Source organism: Silurus aristotelis (genome assembly GCF_946808225.1).
Source record: "Silurus aristotelis genome assembly, chromosome: 18".
NCBI lineage: Eukaryota > Metazoa > Chordata > Actinopteri > Siluriformes > Siluridae > Silurus > Silurus aristotelis.
In genome coordinates, this window is record NC_139591.1 from 18,820,176 (window position 1) to 18,829,558 (window position 9,383).

A 9,383-nucleotide genomic window follows, 5' to 3' on the forward strand; every position below is an offset into this window, starting at 1 on the left:
CAGCATTACCAAAGATAAATGTATATATATAAAATTTACACATGTTTATATAATCACATGGAACTTGTTTTCTTTTTGCAAATTTTATTTCTTTTTTAAAATGCACAGTCTCAGATTCCTACTTTCATCAAGTCAAGTAAAGTCAAGAAGCTTTTATTGTCATTTCAACCATATATAGCTGATGCAGTAAACAGCGAAATGAGACAACGTTTATCCAGAACCCTCATATGCAGCAATCAACATGCAGAACAAATTACCCTCATATTCTCTCTATATAAATCTACATTGGGAAAAGGAGAAAACCACTGAAAGTGTTGTATGTTTGGCCATCATCATAAATCTGACAGCCGGTTCGAAGCTTTAAGTAAATCTCATCGCCCTTTTCCAGTAGGAGGTTGATAGCTCGGCTAATAGACATGTTGGATCCTTTAGGAGACTCTGACAATCCAAAAATTCGATGCACATTCTTCATTAAATATACTTCAACATAAGTGTTACTGTTCCCAAAGACAGAAACTGAGAAGTGATAGACGCCTCTCACTGGTGCTTTGAAAATTCCTGCAGCAACAAAAAAAAACAAAGAAAGAAAGATAAAGAGCATTTAAAGAGTACTGTTATATTGAAAAGGACAAAAAGTTATATTTTTGTTTATGCTCATGTGAAAGTACCAGTGTGGGGACTGTAGGCGTTTCCAACATTTGTTAACACATTGGTAAAGCTCAAGGTGACTTCTGTGTTGAAGGGTCCATAGGTTCCCTGAATTCCCGATCCAACTGAGAAAGCCAACTTTGTATTGTCTGTGATTGCAAATACAGTGATAAATGAATAAATAAGAAAGAAATCAAAACACAAAATAATAAAAAAAAATTCTCAATATGGCTATAAGAACAAATCTCTTAACATTAATGTGAAACATCTACCAACATATCAACTGATTTACCAGAGGAAAAAAGACAAAGTACTAATTCACTGCATAAACAGTTCAAAAAGAGATTCGGTACCTGCATTTGTTAAAACCAACAAGGCTGCCATCTTTTTCAGACACCTGTTTGTTGACCTTTTTCCCCTAAGTCAGTGCACTTCCACTAAATTATGACTCTTTAACATTTTACTGCGTTAAGAGATTTGTGTTTACTCAATTACTGTGTTTGTTTATTGCCTGTTCAAATACATTGGCTGTTGCAGCTAGCACTGTAAAAATATTTTCATAGACTTCTTTTTAAATCTGAGAAGTGACTAATGTCACTGAAGCAACCAATATTTCTAAACACTGACTAGCAGTTTATTTCTCACACACACTTACTGGTAAGTCAATAAAAGGCATTTAAAAGCAGTCACTGATGCTGGTTTGTGCATGCACAAAATTCTGTGATAGCTAACAATAGCGATATACAGTAGATTTGCTTCAATAATTTTTCTTGAAAAGAGCAAATCCTGAGAATTCTCCATATTGAGGCAGAGAATGAATAAAGGATGGAAGGAATTAAAACATTTTATAAAATATGCTGAAATAAGTAGATCAGATAAGCAGAACATATCTTAAGAAATTTAAATATTATGTATAATATGTAAATGTAAAACACACATAGTCCCAAATAGGGTCTAACAAATGTTTTAGTATTACATTCATTATTAAATGTGATTAATGTATTTAAACTGTGCCAATTTAATTATTAATAAATTCAATCAATATAATAAAAAAGCTTACTGCATTAATTTGATTTATTCTTTTTTGTTTTATAGAAAAATTTTTTTTAAATATTACTTTATATATTATTTAACCAAGCAGGCATTTTATTTAAAATTGTAATTAACATTTCAACTGTTATGCACTGTTTGCCATTACACCCCTATTAAATATATATATATGTATATATATAAAATACACATTTATCAAGTATTTATCAAATAAATGTCATATATATTTACCTTCAGCACCGAGCTCTGTCTGCTCATTTTTGGATGTAACTCCTGCTGATATTAAAGTTTCATCTTTATCATCTGAAAGAAATTTAGCCCAAGTCACACACACAAGCAGAGCCAACACTGTAAATATGATGGACTTCATTGTCAAAAAATTTCTGAAACACAAAGATGAACTTATTGCTTTTAAGAAGTGCTAATGATTACTGAGTTGCATCACTCTATTCTGGTAAAGCCCTTCCCACCATGATAAACTGTCGTAATTTACAGAAATCTCTATTCTTGAGTTCAGTAAACATGTAGATTCACCTTCAGCACCAAGTTGAAAGTTGAAATATACTGTATGTTTTCTGTTGACATTTTAATCCACTCTTCTTTGCTTCATCACTTCAGTTTATTCATAATTGGGGGCATTTATTTATGCACAACTCTTTTAAGATTACAGCATTAGAGCAGGGGTGTCAAACTCAGGCCTGTGGGCCAAATCCAGCGCGACCTACAATTATCTCTGGCCCGCGAGATGATTTTATATACTGTAGATCTATTAAACTTTCTTTCGGCTTCTCCCGTTAGGGGTCGGCGCAGTGGATCCTCCGCACGTTTTTGATTTGGCATATGTTTTTACGCTGGATGCCCTTCCTAACGCAACCCTCCCCAATTTATCCGGGCTTGGGACCGGCACTGAGAGTGGCTGGGGATGGGTCCCTGACCGGGGATCGAACCCGGGTTGCAGCGGTGAGAGCGCTGCATCTTAACCACTAGACCACCAGGGGACCCCATACTGTAGATCTATTATTATTGTTATTAATGGCCCAGTGATATCAAGCGCTGATAACACAAACTACAGATCTCATAATGCAGCGCTTCAGCTGCCTTACCGAACGCTAGGCTACATGGGAACATTCCAGCGTCAATCAAGTCGAGCTTCTGTTGATGTATTTAACCCTATTATAAAGTGAAGCTCCTCACAATGGTGAAGAGAAAAGTTGATTCTAAAAACAGAGCGTTTCAAAACCGGAGAGCAAAATATTTTAAGTTATTCAAAGTTTAAGTTTATTTATTCTGCAATAATATTCCTGTCTGTTTTTTATTCATATTTATGTAAAAAAAAATAAAAAACTGTTTTGTGTGTTCAATAAATGTTTATCCTGTTTGGCCCACAACCTAAAGTGTGCTTTAAGTTTTGGCCCCCTGTGCAATTGAGTTTGACTCCACTGCTTTAGAGCTTTTGTTGAGGTTGTGGGAGAAAGTGAATCTCTTAGTTCCAGCAAATTGTTTATGTATGTAAACATAGGTTCCTAAAGGAACGAGACTGCGTTGAGGGAACGAGACTGCGTTGCTCACCCTTTGAATTACGTATGTAAATCGGCCAACGACAAGATGCAACGTCACCGGAAGGGCGATGTCACGACCAGGAAGCAACAAAATGCGTATGAAGTGTAGCTGACGATCTTTTCTACGAATAAGAGTGTGGCTCGGAGACGCAGCATCTTGTTTTCTCAGGGAACTAGGGTTACATACGCAACCTAAAGACGTTCCCTTTCAGGAACTTGAGCTGAGTCACAATGCTTTGGGAACGAGTGTCCAATCATGCCACACTGACACATCCTTGCCTAGTGTTAGAGTACAACCAGAGAACAGGACAGAGGAGCCGGTAGTGGCTATAAGGTCAAGGTCGTAAAACCTGACAACGGTCAGAGGGGTGGACCAGCCTGCAGCATTGCAAAATGTCCTGGAGTGGGACTCTAGCGGACCAGGCATAGAGGCCGCCACACTCCGAGTGGAGTGAGCCTTAAACCCCGAAAGAAGCGGGAAGACCAGAGGACTTATATGAAGATGAGATAGCATCCACAATCCACCTACTGAGAGGCTGCTTGTTGACAGGAAACCCTTTTCTATAGCGGCCATAGTAGATAAACTTTGGATTATTCCATGGCCTTGTCCTGCTCGCCTCTCCTGGTCATTGGTTTGAAGGGTGGAGAGTAAAATGCCTGCAGCACGAGAGATCGTGGGGTAGCTGTGGGCACCTTAGGTACAAAAGCTGGTTTAGGGTAGAGGAAGGAGCCTGTGGGTTCCTGACCCTTTCCAGGAAGGATTATAGCCAGAAGAAAAGCTGTCTTTATAGACAGATACCTAGGGGGCCACATCAGCCATCGGCTCGGCTAAGTCTCATACAGGCACTCTGGGTCGCATCCCGGGCCTCAGCCTTCGAGTGCCGTGCAAGAAACGTCATCAAAGGGTGTTTACCCAGCGACTGCCCACTGGGCACTGGAGCACATTCTGTGGCAGGGTTAACTCCCTGACCTCCCGGTGGTGCTGAGGAGGGACAGGCACAATGTAATAAGGAGTACACCACCCTCAATGCCAGGCTGGTGCTACCATTTGAAAAAACTAAAACTGATGTGGTTTGCAATGGTTTAGTGGGCAATACCGAGGCCTTATGGGACGACGCTACACCCGGGGAGATATAGCCAGCTAGCGTCTCTTACACCCGTGGCATCGTCCCATAGCCACACTCTTTCATCCACACCACGTTTGCATACAGCGAGGCTTGTCGGGTGAAGAGGTGGGCTATTCCAGGACCTGGACACCTCAGTGTTCAGATCCGGTAAAAAGCTTGCCCGTCTCCATGTCAGAGGATGCTCCTCTCCCAAGCAAATGACAAATCATAAATTCTGCTTGCTTTTCAAGCTTCAACAAACAGAAGCTGCCGTCAGCTCCACTGCATGCAAATTTTGTAGCTTCCTGGTCCTGATGTCGGTGAAGTCACGTGGTTCAGAGCGTGATCAACGCGAAAGCATTCCCAAAGCATTGTGACGCAGGTTGAATTCCTGAAAGGAACTATAAAGCTACAGTGAACAAACCCACTTCCAAAAAAGTTGAGACACTGTACGAATTGTGAATAAAAACAGAATGCAATGATGTGGAAGTTTCAAATTTCAATATTTTATTCAGAATACAACATAGATGACATATAAAATGTTAAACTGAGAAAATCTATCATTTTAAGGGAAAAGTATGTTGATTTTAAATTTCATGGCATTAACACATCTTAAAAAAGTTGGAACAAGGCCATGCTTACCACTGTGTGGCATCCCCTCTTCTTTTTATAACAGTCTGCAAACGTCTGGGGACTGAGGAGACAAGTTGCTCATGTTTAGGAATAGGAATGTTGTCCCATTCTTGTCTAATACAGGCTTCTATTTGCTCAACTGTCTTAGGTTTTCTCCCTCTTTATGATGCGGCAATTGTTTTCTATGGGTGAAAGATCTAGACTGCAGGCTGGCCATTTCAGTACCCGGATTCTTCTTCTACGTAGCCATGATGTTGTAATTGATGCAGTATTTGGTCTGGCATTGTCATGTTGGAAAATGCAAGGTCTTCCCTGAAAAAGATGACATCTGGATTGGAGCATATGTTGTTCTATTTTTAGACTTGGATATACCTTTCAGCATTGATGGTGCCTTTACAGATGTGTAAGCTGCCCATGCCACACGCACTCATGCAACCCCATACCATCAGAGATGCAGGCTCCAGAACTGAGCGCTGATAACAACTTGGGTTGTCCTTATCCTCTTTAGTCCGGATGACATGGAGTCCCATTTTTCCAAAAAGAACTTCAAATTTTGATTTGTCTGACCACAGAACAGTTTTACACTTTGCCACAGCCTATTTTAAATGAGCGTTGGCCCAGATAAAATGCCTGCACTCCTGGATCATGTTTGGATATGGCTTCTTTTTTGACTTATAGAGTTTTAGCCTGCAAATGGCATGGTGGATTGTGTTCACCGACAATGTTTTCTGGAAATATTCCTGTGCCCATGTTGTGATTATCTTAAAATTAGCATTCCTGTATGTGATGCAATGCTGTCTAAGGGCCAGAAGATCACGGGCATCCAGTATGGTTTTCATGCCTTGACCCTTACGCACAAAGATTGTTCCAGATTCTCTGAATCTTTGGATGATATTATGCATTGTAGATGATGATAACTTCAAACTCTTTGCAATTTTCCGGCCTCTTATTGCTAACTGTCCCAACCTTTTTGGAATGTGTAGCTCTCATGAAATCCAGAATGAGCCAATATTTGGCATGACATTTCAAAACGTGCCACTGTCAACATTTGATATGTTATCTATATTCTATTGTGAATAAAATATAAGTTTATGAAATTTGTAATTTATTGCATTCCTTTTTTATTTACAATTTGTACAGTGTCCCATCTTTTTTGGAATCGGGTTTGAATAATTGATAATCAGGAGTGCACATACTTCTGGTCAGCATTTACAATGTACTTGAAATCAATTCTTTAAATCTAATCAGTGTATCTGCTGGTTACATAGCATCAGAGAACCTACTGTAATGGAAAAAAGATTGTACTTTAAGGTAGAAACAGTAAGACAGTAGCTTATTACATACCCTATCAATGATTATTTTCCATAGTAGCATTAGGGAGTAGGGCACATCATCTTAGGTAAAGTTAATTATCTACAGTTTTTTAAGAGTTAATGATTAAACATTATGACTGATATCACTATTATCTGGATGATCAAAACATGTTTGTGACCCTTGCTCTTTATTTGGGTTTGCTTTTTATGTTTAACTAGCAAGAGCAAATATATCTAATATAGACAAGGGAAAAGACATGCTAGCACCTTTTTGAGAAACAGAAATGCATTTGTTTGAGGGGACACTGTAAACTTTCATGTAAGGTAGTGATTGGGAAGTTAGCCTTCGTCACAGATTTTGGGACAAAAAAAAAAAACCCTAACTAACTGTAAATGTTAACACTTCCTGATAAAAGTGGGCTACATACACATTTAACAAAATGTTTTAAATAAGACATTTTGAGCTTTACTGTCCATTATTTAAAGTTGATATTGCTTAAAAAGATAATAAGTTATAAAAACGTATAGGTGATGATAAGTGTACCGTGAATTTAAATTTCCTGAATTTAACATTTTTTTCCCTTCATATATAAATACATGAAATCAGTCCTGGAGCAATCCAGAAGTGTAATTGGTTAAAAGCCACATGTCTCATGAGTTTATATTTTAAATTGAATGCAGATATCATGAAAAATTTATCTGAGAACTCACAGCTGAAAATGCCCTACCTAACATTAAATGTTAACAGTTCCTGACAAAAATGTGCAACATACACAGATATTTAGATATCATTGGAAAGAAGACACTTTGAGCTTTACTGTCATCATCAAAGTTAATATTGCTCAAAAAGATATTAAGTTATAGATGATGAAGTGCCATGTATATACATTTCCTGCATTAAACATTATCATTTTTTATTTCATATATAAATACAATAAATCAGTCCTGGAGCAATCAAGAAATGTACTGGGTTGAAATTCACGTCTTATGAGTTTATGTTTCACATTTTATAAAGATTTTCATTACAAATGAGATTCCTACAAACATTTATCACCTGCCTAAATCAGGTGGCCATTCATACTCTATTCATACATTCTGCATATAAATTAATGGCTGACCATTAAAGGATATTGTTATACATGTTTGGCTATTGATACTGAAAACAGCTGTCTGTTCGGACCTGAGAGCTGCATCACTTCCTGGGGCGTCACTGCACATGTGACCAGTAAGAGTTTGTAAAGAGTGATAAAACTAACTTTTTACACATGGGGAATAAAATTCCCCCCATATATCGTTAGAATCCTGCACTAATTGGCTACATTTTCCATCAATCATTGTTTCCATAATGCTGGTCCCCTGGTGGTCTAGTGGTTAAGATGCAGCGCTCCCACCGCTGCGACCCGGGTTCGATTCCCGGTCAGGGAACCATCCCCAGCCACTTTTAGTGCCGGTCCCAAGCCCGGATAAATTGGGGAGGGTTGCGTTAGGAAGGGCATCCAGCGTAAAACATGTGCCAAATCAAACGTGCGGAGGATCCGCTGTGGCGACCCCTAACGGGAGAAGCCGAAAAGAAAGTTATTGTTTCCATAATGCTACTGGCTGAAAATAAAAGGTTTGAAATGATAGGTGGTGCATAATAAATGTCACCTGGGCACCTGCCTATGGATTGTAGACTCAAGCCCGATATTTCGCCTCTTTTACTGTTGTTCTATTTTATTTATTAATTTATTTTAGTGTGTGTGGTTTCATTTGTTTTGTAACACTATATTCTACAAGCTATATTTGTTTTTTAACCAGCAAGATGTTGTTTTTTATGCGAAAGTTATTCCGAAACATATACACACAGACACCAACCAAAGTTCTGTGACATAAACAAAAGAATAACCATCTAAATTACAACACTAATGTTTGTTTGGAGCAAAAATGCTTTACGGCTTGTTGTTCAGTGGAGCCTTATCTTTCCTAATAAACCGGGATTAGCAGCAGAGGATGTGTTTGTGATTCGTTATTACAATAACAATGTAAGTAGTGCAGTTTTTTATTTATTCTATGGGAAAGAAAACCCAAAATTATAAATCGTTCTTGAAAAAGCTTAACTGTTTTAAACTGTTTTTGTGGACCTTTGTTTACGATGTCCAGCTTTTCTTGTTACTGTCCCTGTATGTATATTTGCAACCAAATCAATCTCTTCTCCTCTGTCAGCTATTGTGGGCTGAAGAAACAGCTAATAAATCTGTACTAATATATATATATACAGTACAGACCAAAATTTCTAGGATGCTAGGAAATGCTAGGAAATGCTAGGAAATTTCACAGAATTAACGAACTTCTTAGAAAGAAACTATTAAGTTTCCCTCTTTTTTAAAATGCCGTACCACACTTACTGTTGTAAACACTTTTAAAACAATTGACAAGAATGGACACTAAAAAGCTAAAAGCTATAAGCTAAAAACTGCAGCCTAAGGCCACAAAAGAAACAAATCTGAGGTCTACATGTCTGACCTCCTCCTTCTTCTTCTTCTTCTTCTTCTTCTTTTGGCTTCCCCACAGCGGATCATCCGTCTCCATTCCCCCCTGTCCTCCACATCTGCCTCTTTCACACCAATTACCTGCATGTCTTTCCTCACCACATCCATGAACCTTCTCCTTGGCCTTCCTCTTTTCCTCCTTCTATTCGAAAAAGACAAAAATACATGAATTCTGTTGTGCCACACACTGGCTATGGTCGTCAAGTGCACACTGTGCCTCCTGCATGTTGGCTTGCGGTGGAATGTAAACACCGTCCAGAATGAATGAATAAATGAACTCGCACAGCGAGTAGAAAAGATCATAGTTTTAAAAAAAAGACTCAAGATAAATCACTGTCACATGGCTGCATCAAAAATTGTTCATGTAGAACTAATTGCTCCACCCTTTATCTTGCCTGAAAGCGCTGTGTTGCGGTTCGCTCTTAAAAGCTGGAATACTGCCAGCTGCAGCACCTAGTCCGATATTCATTCACACAGCCACGTTTCCGTGTAACGCATAATGGAGGATGAATAAAAGTCAAAAAAAATTTCCCACCAGAAACTGTA

At 38.5% G+C, this 9,383-nt stretch overlaps 1 long non-coding RNA gene across 2 annotated transcripts; it reads right to left on the reverse strand.

The window, feature by feature from the left end:
- Positions 1-215: 215 nt before the first annotated feature.
- Positions 216-2,087, reverse strand: LOC310740981. Of its 2 annotated transcripts, none has more exons than XR_014537807.1 (3): positions 1,930-2,087; positions 669-797; positions 216-558 (listed from the first exon to the last, which is right to left on the reverse strand). It is a non-coding gene; the product is annotated as an uncharacterized lncRNA (long non-coding RNA). The 2 variants fall into 2 exon arrangements; XR_014537808.1 differs by lacking the exon at positions 1,930-2,087 and adding an exon at positions 1,002-1,195.
- Between the last annotated feature and the right edge of the window lie 7,296 nt (positions 2,088-9,383).